The following is a 22425-nucleotide window of genomic DNA, read 5'->3' on the forward strand; positions in this document are numbered from 1 at the left end:
AGGAATAGTCTGGCCGTAGGCTCTGTTTATCAAGTCAAAATCACTCCTCCAAAAGGTTGCTAGCTTAGGGCAAGACCAAAACATATGGCTATGGTTGGTAGGGGATTGATTACATCTGTTGCAGGTGTCCCTAACAGCGGGGTAAATTCTAGATAATCTTGCATTTGTGTAGTGGACTTTGTGAAAGACTTTGCATTGGATTAGGCCATGACGGGCACATATAAAGGAAGAATGGAGCAAATCCAAGGCAGAGTCCCATTGCAGGTCTGTTAGTTTCGCATTCAGCTCACCCTCCCACGCAGCTTTTAATGAGGTATGAGGTTTCAATATAACCGACCCTAACAAGTTATACAAAACAAAGATGCATTTCTTCCGGTTGGGATCTAGAGCTAAGATGGTATCGGTCAGGGTTTCAGGGGGGCGATTTGGGAAATGGGGGATGTCTTCTTCACAAAATCCCCAATCTGTAAAAAACGAAAAAGGTGGGAGTTTGGGAGGCTATAGTTGGACGAGAGCTCCGCAAATGACCAAAAGATGCCATCCTTGTATTGGTTTTTGATACTACTGATACCGTTGCTATGCCAGGTTTTGAATGCGTGGTCTGTACTTGAAGGTTTAATGCTGTGATTTTTAAGCAGTGGGGTCAAGATGGAAGGGCTTTGTAAACCGAAGTTTTTCCAGAGTTGACTCCATATCTTGAGCGAGAGGGACGCAATTGGGCCTGCACCCACAGCTGTTATAGGAAGGTGGAGTTGGGAGCATAGGACAGACCGCAACGGGAGATGTGAACTCGCCTTTTCCATGTGTACCCAGGTCGGTAGGTGGTCGCAATCATCATTCATCCAATACAGGAGTTTTTGCAAGTTAGCTGCCCAATATTATCGCCTAAATTCAGGAAGTGTCAACCCGCCGCCACTCTTAGGAGACTGCTGTATCGCCTTTCGGATTCTAGCCGGTTGGCTACCCCTAAATATTTAGATATTGTCCTTTATAATTGATCAAAAAAAGATTTAGTGATAAGTATAGGGACGTGATGGAAAAGATACAGGAATTTGGGTAGGACGACCATCTTGACCAGATGTATCCGGCCCACGATGGATAGCGGTAAAACTGACCAGCGGTCAAAATCTCTTTCGGCTTTCTCAACCAGAAGCAGAAAGTTTGTGCGGAACATATCAGATAAGGGTGTTGTGATAAAAACGCCGTGGTAGAAACCCGTCCTCTGCCCATTTGAATGAGGTTAAAGAGCGAGGGAGCTGCTTAGCCAATGAGTTAATCGGTAATAGCTCACTCTTTTGGTAGTTAAGTTTAATACCAGAATACGTACCAACCCGTTCTAAAATATTCGTAATCACAGGGAGAGAGCTGACTGGGTTCGAGATGTACAGGAACAGGTCATCCGCATACAATGAGACTTTATGAGTTGTGTCGAACCGTTTAATACCTTTAAAGCCCTTCTCTGAGCGTAAACAGACCGCCAAGGGTTCTATCGCGACAGCAAACAGGAGTGGTGATAACGGGCAACCCTGTCTGGTACCTCTCTGAAGGGGGAAGTGGGGCGACAGTGAGCCGTTTGTTTGTACTGAGGCCAGCGGGGACGTGTATAATAGACTGACCCAAAGAAGAAAACTGTTACCGAGGCCAAACCTGTCCATCGCCTCATATAGGTACCTCCACTCGACCCTGTCGAAAGCTTTTTCGGCGTCGAGCGAGACCACTATCTCCGGCGTCTCACTACTCGGTGAATGGATGGTGTTAAGGAGACGCTTAGTATTGTGGGAAGACTGTCGGCCTGGTATGAACCCTGTTTGATCTAACGAGGCAATAGAGGGCATCACTCGTTGAAGACGGAGCGCAAGGGCTTTAGAGAGGATTTTGAGGTCCACATTCAGGAGTGAAATTATTCTATAGCTACTACAAAGCAGGGGATCTTTCTCCTTTTTAAGAATTAGGGAGATAATAGCCCACGACAATGTGGGCGGTAGGCGACGATGTAAAAACGCTTCATTGTACATATCTCTCAGGACAGGTGCGAGGAGAGCAGAGAAAGCTTTGTAATATTCTACAGTGAAGCCGTCAGGGCCGGGTGACTTTCCGCTTTGCAATGATGTGATGGCTGCTTGGACCTCAGCAACAGTTATGGGACCACCCAATTCTCTCGCGGCTTCATCGTCAATTCGGGGAAACGTCATACTACTGAGCATGTCGCCTGCAGTGGGCAGACAATCGGAAGCGTATAGTTCAGCGTAGAATTTAGCAAATGCTTCATTAATTCTAAGAGGATCAGTATGAATCTCCCGTAAGCTGTATCTAATGGCTGGAATTAGCCGTGAAGTCGCCTCGGTTCTGGCCTGATGGGCCAAAAGCTTCCCAGCTTTATCCCCATTCAAAAAAGTGTTGCTTAGATTTAAGCAGTCGTAGCTTGGCTTTATTAGTAGACGTGAGGTCAAAGTCTGTTTGTAACCTAAGGCGTTCTCTATAAATGTTAGGGTCTGGGTCAGATGCATATTTGTCATCAATGTCCTTTATTTTTTGTAACAGGTCTGCCGTTTGGGACGTCTCGGCTATTTTCAGGTTGGAGACAAAAGAGATAAGTTGGCCCCTAATATAGGCATTTGAAGCTTCCCAGAGTATACCTCTTTCTATGTCCGGCGAGTCTTTCAGCTCAAAATATAAGGTGATTTGGGAGCGCAAGAATTGCATGTAGTGAGCCTCTGCTAATAATGAGGAGTTGAACCTCCACTGTTTAAAGGGGTTAGTTCGTTTACGAAAGTGAAGATTGAGGAAGGTTGCAGCGTGATCTGATATTACGATGCTATGATACTCGCTGGATTTGATTTTTGAAAGCAGTCTGTTATCTAAGAGAAAGAAGTCTATACGGGTATAGGTACGGTGCACGTGGGGGGAAGGAGTAATTTAAAAAAAAGATACATACACACGTACACACATAACAAACAAGTGAGACACATATCACTTAACCATCTTTCAAACCTGAGTCCCCGGACCTGAGATCCCCCATGTCCCAACTGAACCTTGAGTGCCCATTGCACCAAATGCGTTGTCCTCGCATACGCATGGAGATATCCGATCTTAACTCCCAATATTTCCACCTCCCAAAGCAACAACATCGCTCAATGTCAGTAAAGTGACATAAAATGAAATAAGTATAGTAATAATAATAATAACAACGATAATAATAATTTGAAAAATAGAAAGTAGAAATAAAGTAAAATAAACATAAATAAATAAATACAAAGTTGAAATAATAGCCATAGTAGTTGCACTGCCAATGCCATTGCTAACACTAATAGTAATGATGGTAATGATTTTAGTAATAATAAGACAAAGCAAATTAACAAAACGGTGATACTGAATAAGCAAGCCAACGTATAAGTGGAGCAAGAATAGCTTCCTTTGGTATTACATTGTATATCTTAAAGTCGACAAGGTATAAAGAAAGAGTTAGCGTTAGAGAAGTTAGCAAGTTGCAAACTGTGCTCTTTGATTAATGCGCAGGGCAAAAGAACACCAATTAAGTATTGTTAAACAAAAACGCTGTAGGAGCAGATTGGTATAACACAGCCTTGGTTGTAATGAGCTCTTATCAGCCCCAGACAGTCCGCTAGGAAGACTAGTGTAAACAAACTAGCCGAATGCTAAAAACAAGAAGGCAGAGACCAGATCACGAACCACAGAGTGGGTCCCTTAAGCCCAATGTTATAGCATGTGCAGGTGAAGAACCTTTCAAGTATGATTACACATAAACATTATAAGGAAAAGTTGGTATAAGATAGTCACGAATCGTGGTGAATTCTTACCAGCCTCATACATTTTAAGACAGGGGTCTAGTAGAATCAGCAAAGCCGAGCGCTAGCAATGGCTAGTTGCTATGAGCAGTCAAGCTAAAGTTAGTCCATAGTGTAACCGTAGATTAACCGGACCCTGTGCCACTCGGATATAGACGTACCGAGCGAAGTCAGTCGTCTGTGGGTTCCGGTCTGCGTCGACGGTAAGATGAGATGAAATCCTGAGCGTCCTCGTGAGATGTCAGTCGTCGCCTCTTTCCTTCCCCGGCCATGATGAACAGCTTGGCTGGATAATGAAGGGAGGGTTTGAGACCCCGGTTGTACAGCTCCTTCATAACGTCTCGGGACAGTAGTGGATTGGGATCTCCTCACGCACCACCAACTCGCGGATCTGGTATCTATGGAAGCAGATCGCATTTGCTCTGGGTTTCTCACCAGGGCTTGGCTTGGTTGCTAGCGTACGGTGGGCTCGGTCTAGCTCCGGGTCACCGTAGTTAGCATTGTCGCTATAGCTCGTATGTCTTGGCTGGTGGTATCGGCAAAAGACTCTAATGACGAAAGACGGTGTTGGTGATCTAAAATAGCGGTCTGGATATTGTCCAGCTTAGTTTCCAGTTTGGTGAACGCTGCGTTGAATTCTGCCAGTAGCGATACCTTGTGCTCTGTTAACATGGCTGCTAGCGTGGCCATGCCGGTGCTGGTCGTTGCGTCTTCCGTCTTTTGCTTCTCTTTCTTTCCTCTGCCTGGCATCTTTACGGTGTAGAGAGGAGCTGTCAATGGTGTTTAAATATTTATGGGTAGTTATAAAACTTAGGCTGAGCTATAATAAAAGTTGGAGGTGAACAGGTCGGGAGCGTGGAAAAGTGCGACTACGCCAACATGTCGTCCCCAGTGGACCGTCAAGAACAGAGTTTTAGTAATATAGATGTCAACAAAATAGAGAGAGTACAGAGGAGATTTACTAGAATGTTGCCTGGGCTTCAGCAACTAAGTTACAGAGAAAGGTTGAACAAGTTAGGTCTTTATTCTTTGGAGCGCAGAAGGTTAAGGGGGGACTTGATAGAGGTCTTTAAAATGATGAGACAGATAGACATAGTTCACGTGGATAAGCTTTTCCCACAGAGTAGGGAAGATTCAAACAAGGGGGTTACATGAGGGGGAACTTCTTTACTCAGAGAGTGGTAGCTGTGTGGAATGAGCTTCCAGTGAAGGTGGTGGAGGCAGGTTCGATTTTATCATTTAAAAATAAATTGGATAGTTATACGGACGGGAAAGGAACGCAGGGTTATGGCCTGAGTCCAGGTAGATGGGACTAGGGGAGAATACGTGTTCGGCACGGACTAGAAGGGCCGAGATGGCCTGTTTCCGTGCTGTAATTGTTATATGGTTATAAGGTTAATAAGGCCATTCGGCCCTTCATAGAAACATAGACAACAGGTGCAGGAGGAGGCCATTCGGCTCTTCGAGCCTGCACCGCCATTCAATGTGATCATGGATGATCATCCACAATCAGTACCCCGTCCCTACCTTCCCCCCATATCCGCCGACTCCGCTATCTTTAAGAGCCCTGTCTAGCTCTCTCTTGAAAGCATCCAGAGAACATGCCTCCACCGCCCTCTGAGTCAGAGAATTCCACAGACTCTCAATACTGTGAGAAAACGTGTTTCCTCGTCTCCGTTCTAAATGGCTGACCCCTTATTCTTAAACTATGTGTGTGGCACCTGGTTCTGGACTGCACCAACATCAGGAACATGTTTACTGCCTCTAGTGTGTCCACGCCCTAAACAATCTTATATGTTTCAATAAGATCTCCTCTCATCCTTCTAAACTCCAGAGTGCACAAGCCCAGCTGCTCCATTCTCTCAGCATGACAGTCCCGCCATCCCGAGAATTAACCTTGTAAACCTACGCTGCACTCCCTCAATAGCAAGAATGTCCTTCCTCATATTAGGGGACCAAAATTGCACACAATACTCCAGGTGTGGTCTCACTAGGGCTCTGTACAACTGCAGAAGGACCTCTTTGCTCCGATATTCGATTCGTCTTGATATAAAGGCCAACATGCCAGCCGCTTTCTCCACTGCCTGCTGTACCTGCATGCTTACTTTCATATACTGATGTACATATACTGTTTCCCAACTTGACGCTATTTAGATAGTGCTGGAATAGGTGCAGGAGTACTAGTTGCCTCATGTCAACATCCTTGTAAAAATCTTCTTAAGAGAATTTTCTTTCAACCTCTGTTATTTAATGCAGAATAAGAACATATTGACTGCATTATATTTTCTGTAATTTCAGATGTCGACATTGTGTCCAGAATACTCGCCGACATGATCTCCTACACTGAACTGTGGGGTATTTGTCAAATAACTGCCATCTTATGTACATTGAGTGAAATTGTGATTTGTTAGCTGCACAAAACAATGCAAGACCAAGTGCAGACCCGTTGGGTCTGTTCCCCCAACGTGCGATGTGGTGGGGGGGGGGGGGGGGGGGGGGGGGGTAGGCGGCATCCAGAATCACACACACTAACTATCACCCCCGGACACACGCTAATCACCCCCTTGATAATATATTAATATTATTAATTTGCTCCTTTACCCCATAACCAACCTATCTACTGACGCATAGCCCCCAATTTGTAGTCGCATCTAGAGAGGAGGGCGGGGGTAGAGAGTGAGGGCAGAGAGAGATGGGGCAGAGAGAGAGAGAGGGGGGAAGAGGGAGAGAAGGTTGGAGGGGAGGAGAAGAGGGAGGGTTGGTGAGTGGGAAAGGTGGGTGAGGAGGGGAGAAAGGGAGGTGAGGAGAGAGAGAGGGGTGTAGTGAGGGGGTGAGAGTGAGAGGGACGTGCTGAGAGGGGGGTAGGGGAGGTAGGAGAGGTGGGGAAGGGGGTGGAGGAAAGGGGGTGTGGAGGGGAGGGGGGTTTAGGGGAGGGATGGTGGTGGAGGGGATGAGGGGGAGAGAAAGAGGGGAGAGAGAGAGGGGGTAGAGGAAGAGTGGGGCAGGGGAGAGAGAGAGGGGGAGAGAGAGACAGGGGGAGAGAGCGGGGAGCGGGAGAGATATGTGAGAAAGGGGGGAGAAAGAGAGAGGGAGAAAGAAACGGGGAGAGAGAGAGGGGGAGAGAGAGAGGGGGAGGGGGGACAGAAGGGGAGAGGGGGAGACAGAGGGGGAGGGGGGGAGAGAGAGAGGAGAGAGAAATGAGGGGAGAGTGCGTGAGGAACACCACTTCCTGGTTTTATAGTCCCTCCCCCTCCCTCCAGCAGGGGCAGCAGAGAGAATGGTGATTTATTTTAAACATTAATATCTCTCTGATTTGTCATCAATGGGTAAAATCCTCCGCACCCGTAAGGCGGAAGAGGGCTCTGAACGAGGTGGCCAAAAATGACGGCCGTACGTGACGGCGTTCTGTCGGAAATCGCAGCACAGTAGGCCAAAAGCGGTCAAGATCAGACTTTGAGTAATGTAGATTGTATCTACGTTGGACGTTTTGCTCTTTGGTGAAGCAGGGGTTGGGCTATTATTGTGTTACATACGTTGTATTGTACATCACATTCACTGGTTAGCTGATATGCTGAACACTGCAACCCTGTATATCTCGCGCACAGAATAAATGAATTATGTAAAGCTTACTATGTATGTCAGAAATAAAGTGGGTAGGTGCAATATTGGTGCCATATGCTGCTAATGTGTAGTTATCAAATATTCAGTGTTAAAAAGAGAAATAAATCACAATAAAAGCGAAAACATGTTCCTTCCACAGCGTGCGGGGAGTCTGGCCTGGATCAGCACGGCTGAGACTCCAAAGTGAAGTTGCGGGGAGGTTTACAATGTTTTTTAAATTTAATGTTGCCCCATGTCTAGTCTGAAATAAAGTTCATAATTGGATATAACAATCAGAAGAAATGTAAATGTGTGTGTTATCTATATTACTAAAACTCAGCTCTTGACCGTTTTTCCCGATATGTGCTGCGATTTCCGAGAGAACGCCGCCACCTACGGCCGTCATTTTTGGCCACCTCCCTCAGAGCCCCACTGCCGCATGTGTGCCGAGGATTTTTCCCCTCGATGAAATATGACCGAGATATTAATGTTTTTACATCATTCCCCATTCTCTCTGCTGCCCCCGCTGGCGGCAGGGGAGGGAGGGGCTATAAAACCCGGAAGCGTCCCGCTTCAACTCACTTTCTTGCCGGCCACGAAGTGAAAGGGTCACGGCTCTCTGAGCTGCAGCTCTGCTCCCAGGTGAGTGCTTTTTCAGCCAATTGATATGTATGTTATTCACCATGCTCTGAAGTTTTTTGGCATTTTGTTGGAAAGAGTTTGTATATTTGTCTGTCTATATTGTGTTTGAACTGTGAATTGAAAATAAAAACCATTTGCATTTGTATATTTGTCTGTCTATATTGTGTTTGACCTGTGAATTGAAAATAAAAAGCATTTGGTATTGTTATAAAGCGTTTCGCAAATTTGTTTCTCTTGGGTTTTAAAATGGTTGCACCGGTTTCCAGGTAACTAAAGCATGATGTCTATTGTGTTTGAAATGGTGATGTAAATTGAAATGCATTTGTTGCAACGTTTTCAGGCGAGTTATGCGCGAAAGAAGCTTTTTATTTCGATCAGACTGTGTTTAAATTTAAAATTGGCAAACATTTTGTGATTTTTTGGCGGTTTGAAGCTGGAGGCGATGACGTCATTTCCGACGATTGGTAAGATGGCGGAGATTGCGTCATTTCCGGTGATCGGGGAGATGGCGGCGATGGCGTCATTTCCGGCGATCGGTGAGATGGCGGCGATGACGTCATTTCCGGTCGGAGGCAAGATGGCGCTGAAGACGTGCATGAGGTGTTGAATAATACTACAGAACTGGTAAGTGTTGTTACATCCGCAACGGCAATTGTGTTTCAGCAAAATCTGCAATTGTGAATGTGGGTTAGTGTGTGTATAATAAAAGGAGGAATTGTGTCCGGAAAGTAACATGTGTGTGTTGGTGAGACTGAGATTTATATCTGTAGCACAACAAGTATTGATTTGTGTTTCATTTTTCACAGTTTACAGCCGGTTATGTAAGACTATCGCTGAAACTGTTGCTGGCAATGGCGCCGGTAGCAAGAAAGACGCGCGAAAGTGAGAGAGAGAGAGATAGATGCCACAATGGACTGGCAGGCAGGCAAGAAATGTACAGAGATATGTGTGTGTGTGTGTGTGTGTGTGTGTGTGTGTGTGTGTGTGTGTGTGTGTGTGTGTGTGTGTGTGTGTGTGTGTGTGTGTGTGTGTGTGTGTGTGTGAATGTGTGTGTGTGTTTGAATGTGAATATATGTGAGTGTGAATGTGTGTGTGTGAGTATATGTGAGTGTGTGTGTGTGAATATATGCGAGTGTGTGTGAATGTGTGTGTGTGTGTGAATGTGTGTGTGTGTGTGAATATATGTGAGTGTGTGTGTGAATATGTGTGTGTGTGTGTGTGTTGAATGTGTGTGAATATATGTGTGTGTGAATATATATGTGTGTGTGTATGAATGTGTGTGAGTGAATATGTGTGTGTGAATATATATGTGTGTGTGAATATGTGTGTGAATATATATATGTGTGTGTGTGTGTGTGTGAATATATATGTGTTTATAAATATATGTGTGTGTGTGTGTGTGTGTGAATGTGTGTGTGTGTATATATATGTGTGTGTGAATATATATGTGTGTGTGTGTGGATGTGTGTGTGCGCATATATATGTGTGTGTGAATATATATGTGTGTGTGTGTGTGAATATGTGTGTGTGTGTGTGAATATATATGTGTGTGTAAATATATATGTGTGTGTGTGTGAATATATATGTGTGTGTGAATATATATTTGTGTGTGTGTGTGAATATATATATGTTTGTGAGAATATAAATATATGTGTGTGTGTGTGTGTGTGTGAATATATATATGTGTGTGAGAATATATATGTGTGTTTGCGTGAGTGTGTGTGTGTGTGTGTGTGTGTGTGTGTGTGAATAGGTGGTTGCACGTAAGGTCACAAGGTAATAGGACTTCACGCACGGAGCCGCTCAAACCATCTGAAGACATATGTCACTTCCAGTATATGTTATTAATGCATGAAACGCGTACTTTCCTATCTGTTAAAAACCGCCAAAATGTTGAATTTGTGCTCTGAAAAAAATTGTGGAAGTTGGGGGTAAGTGTGAGAGACATGTACCCAACATTAGAATTCCAAACGTGAAATGAAATGTAGGTAAAGAGAAGCGAGAATTGAAGGGACAACAGCAGCTAAAGTGCTTGGTAAAGATTGGCTGTGCAGATATCGTAATTAAAAACATTGGAATTATCGTGTTTGCTCACTGCGTTTCATCAACAGTAAGGCATTATTCGTGTTTTTTCTTGATTCCTTTGGTATCTAAAAATTCTCCGAGGTGATAAATCTGGCTGTAAATTTTTCTTCAGATGCGTTTTCATTTTGTACGTAGAGAACAATGGGCGATTTATTAAAAAAATACAGCCAGATTTATCACTTCTGAAACTTTTTAGATGACAAAGGAATCAAGAAAAAACACAAATAATGCTTTCGTGTTGATGAAATGAAGTGAGCAAACGGCCAATGTCCGCTATGCACTCTGTTCAGCTCTCACTTCTATCTACCGTAATTTCTCCTCACTTTTAGAATTCTGAAGTAGGCTAAATGTCTCACATGCTCATCTCGATTTCCATTATTATTTGCAGCGCAAAATGGACATTTTCGGCGGCTTTTAACGGATCCGCTACGTTCAGATTCGGATTCAACTTTAATTGTCGTTGTCAGTGTACAGTACAGAGACAACGAAATGCGGTTAGCATCTCCCTGGAAGATGGAGTGGGAAACAATGGCAAGTGCCCACCTGCAGTACATCGCGTGTAATCCATTTGGTGTAGCGTAGCAACATTACGGGTCATGGGTTGTGACCCGACTGCCGTGAAACCTCCGTGTGTGTGTGTGTGTGTGTGTGTGTGTGTGTGTGTGTGTGTGTGTGTGTGTGTGTGTGTGTCTGTGTCTGTGTCTGTGTGTGTGTGTGTGTGAATATTTACGTGTGTGTGTGAATATGTGTGTGATTGAATGTGTGTGTGTGTGAATATGTGCGTGTGTCTATATGTATGTGTATGTACATGTGTGTATCTGAATATGTGTGTGAGTGAATATGTGTGCGATTATATGTGTGTGCGCGTGATTATATATGTGTGTGTGTGTGTGAATATGAGTGTGTGTGCATATGTGTGTGAGTGCATGTGAATATATATGTGTGTGTGAAATAATATAACATTTCGTAGTTCATAGCATATTTGTTAAGTTTAATAGTGTGATGGCTGTCAGGAAGAAGCTGTTCCTCAATGTAGATGTTACAGTTTTCAGTTTACATAAGTCGGACGTGACTCCAGAAGTCGGGCATCAGTCAGTCCAAAAGCTGTGAGAGTCAGTCCAAAGGCCATGAGTTAATCCCAAGGCAGTGAGTGCACAGGTCATGAGTAAATCGCTCACTGCCCCCTCTCCTCCACTGACACCTCAAGACGCTGCCCTCCGCATGTCTATAGGATGCACCCCCTACTGAAGCCATTCACATCCCCTGCATGAGGACACCCCACCCCCTTCTCATCAGTTCACGACAACCCCCGCCTGAAGCTGCCCTTGACATTTACCACCCATAGGGCAGCGTCTTGAGGTGGGGGGTGAGTCTGTATATATGTGTGTGTGATTAAGTCTGTGTGTGCGTGTGTGTGAGTGAATGATTCCGCGTGTATGAGTGTGTGTGTGTGTGTTTGTATGAGTATGTGTGTATGAGTCTATGTGTGTGTGTGTGTGTGTGTGTGTGGGTCTTTGTGTGAATGTGAGTGTTATTGAGTTTGTATGTGCGTGAATGAGTCTGTTTGTGAATATGTATGAGAATGCGTGAGTGTGTGAATATGTGTGTGTATGTGTGAGAATGTGTGTGTGTGAATATGTGCATGTGTGTGTGTGAATATGTGTGTGTGTGTGTGTGTCTGAATGTGTGTGTGTACGTGTGTGTGTGTGAGTGTATGAATATATGTGTGTGTGAGTGCGTGTGAATATATATGTGTGTGTGTGTGAATATATATGTGTGTGTGTGTGTGTGTGTGTAAATATATGTGTGTATGTGTGTGTGAATGTGTGTGTGTGTGTGTTAATACATGTGTGTGTGAATATATGTGTGTGAATATGTGTGTGTGAATATATATATGTGTGTGTGTGTGTGAATATATGTGTGTGTGTGTGTGTGTGTGAATAATGTATGTGTGTGTGGATATATGTGTGTGTGTGTGTGAATATATGTGTGTGTGAATATGTGTGTGTGCGCGCGTGGATAGATGTGTGTGAATATATATATATGTGTGCATATATATGTGTGTGTGAATATATATGTATATGTGTGTGAATATATATGTATGTGTGCGTGAATGTGTGTGAATAGGGGGTTGCACGTAAGGTCACAAGGTCATAGGACTTGACGCACGGAGCCAATCAATCCATCTGGAAGCCATCCGTGACTTCCAGTATCTATATTACTAAAACTCAGTACTTGACAGCTTCTCCCGATCTTTGGTGCGATTTCCGAGAGAACGCCGCCACCTACGGCCGTCATTTTTGGCCACCTCCCTCAGAGCCCCACTCCGCCGCGCGTGTGTCGAGGATTTTTCCCCATGATGAAATATGACCGAGATATTAATGTTGTTACATCATACCCCGTTCTCTCTGCTGCCCCCGCTGGCGGCAGGGGAGGGAGGGACTATAAAACCCGGAAGCGTCCCGCTTCAATCACTTTCTTACCGGCCACGAAGTGAAAGGGTCACGGCTCTCTGAGCTGCAGCTCTGCTCCCAGGTGAGTGCTTTTTCAGCCAATTGATATGTATGTTATTCACCATGCTCTGAAGTTTCTTGGCATTTTGTTGGAAAGAGTTTGTATATTTGTCTACTATCTATATTGTGTTTGAACTGTGAATTGAAAATAAAAACCATTTGTATATTTGTCTATCTACATTGTGTGAACTGTGATTTGAAAATAAAAACCATTTGCATTTGTATATTTGTCTATCTACATTGTATTTGAACTGTGAATTGAAAATAAAAAGCATTTGCATTTGTATATTTGTCTATCTATATTGTGTTTGAACTGTGAATTGAAAATAAACACCATTTGTTATTGTTATAAAGCGTTTTGCAAATTTGTTTCTCTTGGGTTTTAAAATGGTTGCACCGGTTTTCAAGTAACTAAAGCATGATGTCTATTGTGTTTGAAATGGTGATGTAAATTAAAATGCATTTGTTGCAACGTTTTCAGGCCATTAATGCGCGAAAGAAGCTTTTTATTTCCATCATTGTTTAAATTTAAAATTGTCGGACATTTTATGATTTTGGCGGTTTGAAGATTGCGGCGATGACGTCATTTCCGACGATTGGTAAGATGGCGGCGATGACTTCATTTCCGTCGATTGGTAAGATGGCGGCGATTACGTCATTTCCGGCGTTCGGTAAGATGGCGGCGATGACGTCATTTCCGGTCGGAGGCAAGATGGCGCTGAAGACTGGCACGAGGTGTTGGATGATTCTACAGAAGTGGTGAGTGTTGTTACATCCACAGCGGCAATTGTGTTTCAGCAAAATCTGCAATTGTGAAGGTGTGTGCGAGTGTGTATAATAAAAGGAGGAATTGTGTCCGGAAAGTTACATGTGTTTGTTGTTGAGACGGAGATTTATATTTGTAGCACAAAAGTATTGATTTGTGTTTCATATTGCAGAGTTTAGAGCCGATAATGTAAGCCCCCCCCCCCCCCCCGCCACAGACTATCGCTGAAGCTTCTGGCAATGGCGCCTGCAGCGACAAAGACGCGCGAAAGAGACAAAGAGAGAGAGAGAGAGAGAGAGAGAGAGAGAGGCCACAATGGACTGGCAGGCAGGCAAGAAATGTACAGAGATATGTGTGTGTGTGAATGTGAATAAATGTGAACGTGTGTGTGAATATGGGTGTGTGTGTGTGTGAGAATGTGTTTGTGAATATGTGTGTGTGAATATGTGTGTGAATATGAATATGTGTGTGAATATGTATGTGTGAATATATATGTGTGTTCGAATATATATGTGTGTGTGTGTGTGTGTGAATATATGTGTGTGTGTGTGTGTGAATATGTGTGTGTGTGTGAATATATATGTGTGTGTGTGTGTGAATATATATGTGTGTGTGTGTGTGTGTGTGAATATATATGTGTGTGTGTGAATATATGTGTGTGTGTGTGAATTTATATGTGTGTGTGTGAGAATATATACGTGTGTGTGTGTGAATATATATGTGTGTGTGTGTGAATATATATGTGTGTGTGTGAATATATATGTGTGTGTGTGTGTGTGAATATATATGTGTGTGTGTGTGAATATTTATGTGTGTGTGTGAATTTATATGTGTGTGTGAGAATGTTTATGTGTGTCTGCGTGAGTGTATGTGTGTGAATAGGGGGTTGCACGTAAGGTCACACGGTAATAGGACCTGACGCACGGAGCCGCTCAAACCATCTGAAGACATCCGTCACTTCCAGTATATGTTATTTATGCAAGAAACGCGTACATTCCTAACTGTTAAAAACCGCCAAAATGTTGAATTTGTGCTCTGAAAAAAAATTGTGGAAGTTGGGGTAAGTGTGAGAGACATGTACCCAACATTTGAATTCCAAACGTGAAATGAAATGTAGGTAAAGAGAAACGAGAATTGAAGGGACAACAGCAGCTAAAGTGCTTGGTAAAGATTGGCTGTGCAGATATCGTGATTGAAAATATTGGAATTATCGTGTTTGCTCACTGCATTTCATCAACAGTAAGGCATTATTCGTGTTTTTTCTTGATTCCTTTGGTATCCAAAAATTCTCAGAAGTGATAAATCTGGCTGTAAATTTTTCTTCAGATGCGTTTTCATTTTGTACGTAAAAACCCACTTGCGAACAAAGGGCGATTTATTAAAAAAAATACAGCCAGATTTATCACTTCTGAAACTTTTTAGATGCCAAAGGAATCAAGAAAAATCACAAATAATGATTTAGTGTTGCTGAAATGTAGTGAGCAAACGGCCAATGTTCGCTAAGCACTCTGTCTGTTGTCCCTTCAGCTCTCACTTTTATCTACCGTCATTTCTCCTCACTTTTGGAATTCTGAAGTAGGCTAAATGTCTCACATGCTCATCCCTATTTCCATCATTATTTGCAGCGCAAAAATGGAATTTTTCTGCGGGTTTTAACGGACCCGCTACGTTCAGATTCAGATTCAGATTTAACTTTAATTGTCGTTGTCAGTGTATAGTACAGAGACAATGAAATGCGGTCAGAATCTCCCTGGAAGATGGAGTTGGAAACAATGGTAAGTGGCTACCTGCTGTACATCACGTATAATCCATTTGGTGTAGCGTAGCAACAGTACGGGTCACGGGTCGTGACACGACTGCCGTGAAACCTCCCTCTGTGTGTGTGTGTGTGTGTGTGTGTGTGTGTGTGTGCGTGTGTGTGTGTGTGTGAATATTTACGTGTGTGCGTGTGAATATGTGTGTGTGTGTGTGTGAATATGTGTGTGTGTGAATATGTGTGTGAGTGAATATGTGTGTGTGAATATGTGCGTGTGTCTATATGTATGTGTGTGTACATGTGTGTGTCTGAATATGTGTGTGAGTGAATATGTGTGTGTGCGTGTGTGTGTGTGCGCGTGATTATATGTCTGTGTGTGTGTGAATATGAATGTGTGTTCATATGTGTGTGAGTGCATGTGAATATATATGTGTGTGAAATAATATAATATTTCGTAGATCAGAACTTATTTGTTACGTTTAATAGTGTGGTGGCTGTCAGGAAGAAGCTGTTCCTCAATGTAGATGTTACAGTTTTGAGTTTACATAAGTCGGACGTGACTCCAGAAGTCTGGCATCAGTCAGTCCACAAGCTGTGAGAGTCAGTCCAAAGGCCATGAGTTAATCCCAAGGCAGTGAGTCCACAGGTCATGAGTAAATCGCTCACTGCCCCCTCTCCTCCACTGACACCTCAAGACGCTGCCCTCCGCCTGGCTATAGGATGCACCTCCTACTGAAGCCGTCCACTTCCCCTGCATGAGAACACCCCCCCCCCCTTCTCATCAGTTCACGAAAACCCCCGCCTGAAGCAGCCCCTGGCTGCACGACATTTACCACCCATAGGGCAGTGTCTTGAGGTGGGGGATGAGTCTGTATATATGTGTGTGTGTGATTAAGTATGTGTGTGCGTGTGTGTGAGTGAGTGAGTCCGTGTGTATGAGTGTGTGTATGTGTGTGTATGAGTCTGTGTGTGTGTGTGTGTGTGGGGGGGGGGTCTTTGTGTGAATGTGAGTGTCATTGAGTTTGTGTGTGCGTGAATTACTCTGTTTGTGAATATGTGTATGAGAATGTGTGCGGGGGTGTGAATATGTGTGCATGTGTGAGAATGTGTGTGTGTGTGCATATGTGCATGTGTGTGTGTGTGTGTGTGTGTGTGTGTGTGTGTGAATATGTGTGTGTGTGTACGTTTGTGTGTCTGAATATGTGTGTGAGTGAATGTGTGTGTGTGTGTATGAATATATGTGTATGAGTGCATGTGAATATATATGTGTGTGTGAATATATATATGTGTGTGTGTGTGTGTGGATATGTGTGTGTGACTACGTATGTGTGTGTGAATATATGTGTCCTTGTGAATATGTGTGTGTGTGTGTGTGTGAATATATATGTGTGTGTGCGTGGATAGATGTGTGTGAATATATATATATATGTGTGTGGATATATGTGTGTGTGTGTGTGTGTGTGTGTGTGTGTGTGTGTGTGTGTGTGTGTGTGTGTGTGTGTGAATATGTATGTGTGTGTGTGTGATTATATATGTATGTGCGTGAATGTGTGTGTGAATTGGGGGTTGCACGTAAGGTCACAAGGTCATAAGACTAGACGTACGGAGCCGCTCAATCCATCTGGAAGACATCCGTCACTTCCAGTATATGTTATTAATGCAAGAAACGCGTACTTTCCTATCTGTTAAAAACCGCCAAAATGTTGAATTTGTGCTCTGAACAAAAATTGTGGAAGTTGGGGTAAGTGTGAGAGACATGAACCCAACGTTAGAATTCCAAATGTGAAATTAAATGAAGGTAAAGAGAAGCGAGAATGGAAGGAACAACATCAGCTAAAGTGCTTGGTAAACATTGGCTGTGCAGATATCGTAATTGAGATAATTGGGATGATCGTGTTTGCTCACTGCATTTCATCAACAGTAAGGCATTATTCGTGTTCAAAAGGGAACTGCAGATGCTGGAATATCGAAGGTACACAAAATTGCTGGGGAAACTCAGCGGGTGCAGCAGCGTCTATGGAGCGAAGGAAATAGGCGACGTTACGGGCCGAAACTCTTCTTCAGACTGATGGGGGGCATTATGCGTGTTTTTTCTTGATTCCTTTGGTATCTCAAAATTCTAATTCATGATGTAAATTTTACATCAGATGCGCTTTCATTTTGTACGTAAAAACCTACTTGAGAACCATGAGTCTATGTATGTGTGGGTCTTTGTGTGAATGTGTGTGTCATTGAGTTTGTGTGTGCGTGAATGAGTCTGTGATTGTTTGTGTGTGCGTGAATGAGTCTGTGATTGTGTGTGAGTGTGTGAATGTGTGTGTGAATATGTGTGTGTACGTGTGTGTGTGTGTGTGTGTGTACGTGTGTGTGTCTGTATATGTGTGTGAGTGAATATATGTGTGTGTGTGTGTGTGTGTATGAATATGTGTGTGTGCATATGTGTGTGAGTGCGTGTGAATATATATATATATGTGTGTGTGTGAAATAATATAGAATTTCGTAGTTCAGAGCTTATTTGTTAAGTTTAATAGCGTGATGGCTGTCAGGAAGAAGCTGTTCCTCAATGCAGATGTTACCGTTTTCAGTTTACAAAAGTCGGACGTGACTCCAGAAGTCGGGCATCAGTCAGTCCACAAGCCGTGAGAGGCAGTCAGTCTAAAGGGCATGAGTTAATCCCAAGGCAGTGAGTGAGTCCACAGGTCATGAGTAAATCGCTCACTGCCCCCTCGGCTCCACTGACATGCCTCACTTCCGCCTGGCTATAAGATGCACCCCCTACTGAAGACGCCCTCATGCCCTGCATGAGCCCCCCCGCCCATTTCTCATCAGCTCACGAGAACCCCCATCTGAAGCTGTGCCCCTCCCTTGGCTGCATGATGTTTACCACCCCCCACCCCATCCTGACAGCCCCCACATCAAAAAAATGTTTTGCACAAAATCTTCAGTGTTCATTAACAACTGAAATTGTCTTTCAGCTGCTTTTTCAACATCATGTCAGGAAACGTTAGAGGTCACGGTGATGTGGCTATTGCTGTAGTATCCTCTGGGATAGCAGCTCCATTTCTGCCTGGTGGAAGAACTACACATTCTCGATTCAAGATACCCATCCAAGTGGCCGAGGATACATTGTGCAACATCGAGAAGAACTCTAAGACGGCACATTTCACGAGGCAAGTGAAAGTCATTGTTTGGGATGAATGTCCAATGATTAGGAGAGTATGCTTTGAAGTTGTGGACAGAACCCTTCCAGATGTCTTCAACAACACCAAGCATTTTGGTGCCCCCCCCCCTGCCAGTACAGGCCTCAGTGACTGAGCTGCCAGCCCTTAGTGACTGAGCTGCCAGCCCAAAAATCTATTCCGCCCACAAACTCCATACTAGCCCTTTGGAAACCAGTAGCCCAACATACTAGCTCAACAGAAATATGAAGGGAAATGTCAAAGGTTTCCTAAAGGATGGAACATCGCCCAAGAATGTTGTCATTAATAGCGTGCTTGGTTGAATTATAACTTCTGAGATATTCTCAGATTTTACTTCGGAGTCACGTGAGTGACTACGTGAAGAACCCGCTCAGTGCGCAGGCGCGGCATTACGCCAGCAGTGCAACAGCGGCAGCGGGAATTAGGCTCTCCCGCAACAGAGAAACGGACCGTCAGGTGAGTATCCTGAGGTCGGGTTTCTTTTACAGGAGAGCCCCTTTTTCTGCTTGTGTTTTACAGGCAGAGAAAAGGGTTCTGGAACAAAACTGTCCCCCGTTCAAGGAGGAACGTTTCCCGTCGGGGGGAAGGGGGGCAGCAACAGGCGGTAGGAGCGTGTACCCGGTGTTCCGCAATTCCCCGACACCGTGCCGAGCCCAGCCCGATAGCGGGCTGGATGTATAGCCAGCCGAAGAGGCATCCGGCAGGTGATCCCGATTTGGGACGGGACGTCTCTCCACCCGCACGGGGGGAGAGAGAGCCGCCTGAGCCGCTGGAGCAGCTCACGGACCAGGTGCCTGCGAGACGCGCTGCTTGAGGGGCGCTCTCGCTACTACAAGGCCCAAAAGCTCCAGAAGAAGGCGGTAGGATCATTTACCGGGCGCTCCACTATCCCCACACCGCGCCGAAGCCAGTCCCGCTAGTGCCTGAGCTGCGGGCTGGATGTTCAGCCATCCGAAGAGGCATCCGGCCGGTGGCTTCCGACTTGTCGGAGGGGACGTCTCTCCACCCGCATGGGAGAGAGACAGCCGCCTGAGCCGCTGGAGCGGCTCCCGGAGCAGGAGCTCCTGCGAGACACGCTACGTGAGGGGCAGTCTCGCTGGAGGGTTCAGGCATACCCTCCACAGTGCCTAGGCACTGCCCATCGCTTCCTCCTTAGTGTGGTTAGCTTTGGGGTGACCAGTGGCTGGGCTGGTCATGAAGAGGGGTCACTGGCTGAACAATATCGGGAGTATGCTTGAGGTACAGGATCAGGAAGAGCTGCTGGGTGTGGCCGCCATGTGGCACCACCACTAGCGAGATGGCTTTTCAGTCTCAACTGATGGCCAGCTTACTACCTGTCTTTTCCAAAAAACCTCTCCAAGACAGGTAGCCACGAGGCGTTGGTTTTATCACGCCTCCCCTAAATTGCATTTACTCAAAGTGCCCGCCATTATTGGGGGATACATTGAGCAGCGCATTTAACTTAAATATTTTTTAAATGCATTTGGAACCCTGACGTCGGCTATCATGTCCACCTGCTCATTCCAGAAGGGCAGGGTAGTATGGCAAAACACCTGACCCTACTGTTCAACGGTATACCTCATAACTTCTGAAATGAACTCACAAACCTGCCCTCAATCTATGAAATTAACAGGACTATGAGAACGCCGACCTCACAAGCACAGATCCTGCTACCTGGCACTTACCAAACCAGTCCTAAAAAAATGGACGAAGTGTTCAAACTATTCGGCACAAGAGGGCAGAGTCTGGAATGAGCACCACACTAAACCAGACAGCAGTACCTCTACGTGTCCACCAGGGGCATCTTCCTCATGGTACTGGTGAAAGCTCGGGGCCTGCATGCCAAACCCGTAGCATTTTAGGCCACGGCCCAGAGCAGGCCCCAGCGGAAAATGCGCCACCCCCCAACACACATCGTCCCTACAAGAACAAGGAACCAGAAACCGAAGAAAACAACAATGAAGACAGATAAGTATGGTTCCTACCATCACATAAAGGTTACGGGTTGTACTAACAAGGGGTGGATGAATCACGCCTGGTTAGGAAGCTATCACTCTTGGTAGTTATATACCAAAAATAATTTTTTTTTAAAAATAAATAAATAAACAAATAGATAAATAAATAGATAAATAAATAAATAAATAAATACAAGGGGAATAGAATTAATATCTTGCCACCAATTCAGCAAGCACCCCAAGTGGTCTACCCTCCCACGATGGTGAATGTCGCACCATCGTTGATAAACCACTTGAGTATTTCACCAGGTATACCCATTCATGGGATTTGTAACTACTACCATGGATCCAAGGATACTTTATGGTAGACATCGACCTTGAAGATGCACACTATTCAGTACCTTCTCATATAAGTTTCGGATATACCGCAATTACCTGGATGGAGTAACCATGATGAGCGTTGCGGCATTTAAGTCAAAGTTATCCAGAATCAACTAGCCCTGACACTTAGAAACATTCCGTCATGGCATGTCTATATATTAACGACAAACTATCCTTGGATACAGCTTTAGCTGCATCGCTTCTCGGCCTTTTGGCTAAGATCAAGTGTAGTATCTGTTCTTATCAGTTTAATAATCTGATACGTCCCTTATCTAGGGACCATATATTAAATTGAATTTTGGAACAGGGAGATGGAATAGGGGCTTGCTCCGTCCACTCCACGCATCGACCCAGTATTGCAGTGCCTCTGGGAACGGTGCACAAAATATATATCCAGATATTTACGTTGACCATCCACAACGTTGTTATCTGGTATTCATTAAGTCTATCAGTCATGGTGCAATAACCACCAATCAACTACGTGGCAAAGTAATTGGGATATAGCAGCATTACCAGCTACTGAACTTTGTACCTTTCCTATGAGCTGAGATACTAGTGTTCAAAACTATCTCCCTACCTGTAATATGGGGGCAAATGGATTAATCTGTAGTGTTATCATGGAATTTTTCGGCAGGAAGGATTATGGTTGTACACTTCCACCTGTTCTGAGTAACATCTTATGTGTCCTGATGTGTTACTGAGCTTGTAATACTTAATACCAATATGAATTGACTTAAACATGTTATATATTAACTTACTTAATTCTAGTGAAGCATTTGCTCAGTAATCCACCAAATTTGCATGTTCGTTTATAAGATAACAACATCAGTGGTGGCATATACCAAACCACTTGGGCGGAGAACATCGATATTAGGTGACAATTTATTAACAATTGGAAACCGTATGTCGTCAAACATGTTTGACCATCAGTAACTCACCCATCAGGTGAGCTAAATACTGTAAACATACATTTAAACCAAAAATATTTGCTGATATCACTAAGCAATATGGACACCAGATATCGATTCCTTATATCCAATTAAATCACCACGTACTAACTTACGTCACATGAAACCAATCTCAAGGCAGCGGCAATGGAGACATTCCCGCGTATTGAGGGGTGGCGGGGAACCTAATCTCTATATTTTCCTTTACTTCTACCTCTTCATTAGGTACTACGGCTTCATCAGTCGGGTACTACGCAAATTACAGTGGACCAAGTCCACAAGCATGGTTCCCAGTGATCCTCGACATGGTCATTAAAAGAATTGCAGAATTGGGAAGACCATTGCTGTGCTTGGATCAGCAACACTATCAACCTGATGACAGTATTCAGTCGCATATCCTAGGGAACATAACTGAGGAGCATCAAGAAATGGTACACTGTTTTCCAAAACAGGAATTACACATTCAACTATAAAAAAAAACAAAAAAAACAAAAAAAAACTGTACTGGAGCTCCTGGCAGGTCTTCACCACAATGAAGGACATGTTCTGTTAGCCTACTCAACTTGGGTACCGCTCACTGGTGATCAGATACAGGAGAGGTATATCAGTCCATTCCCCAGAAATAGGTACACCCAAATTGGGATGTCAGTGAAATCCTGACATACCTTAGGGGATGATCACCAGCCAGGTCACTTACCCTGGAACAGCCTACCCTGAAGATGGACATGCTGGTGGCCTTACATCAACACAAAGAGCCAGCCCTCCCATCTACTG

At 44.3% G+C, this 22425-nt stretch overlaps 1 non-coding gene across 1 annotated transcript; it reads left to right on the forward strand.

Moving 5' to 3' along the window:
- The first annotated feature begins 20899 nt into the window (after positions 1-20899).
- LOC116970422 lies at positions 20900-21091 on the forward strand. The gene has a single exon (XR_004411135.1). It is a non-coding gene; the product is annotated as a U2 spliceosomal RNA (small nuclear RNA).
- The last annotated feature ends 1334 nt before the right edge of the window (positions 21092-22425 follow it).

The sequence above is a fragment of the Amblyraja radiata genome, unplaced genomic scaffold, assembly GCF_010909765.2.
Source record: "Amblyraja radiata isolate CabotCenter1 unplaced genomic scaffold, sAmbRad1.1.pri scaffold_863_ctg1, whole genome shotgun sequence".
Lineage (NCBI taxonomy): Eukaryota > Metazoa > Chordata > Chondrichthyes > Rajiformes > Rajidae > Amblyraja > Amblyraja radiata.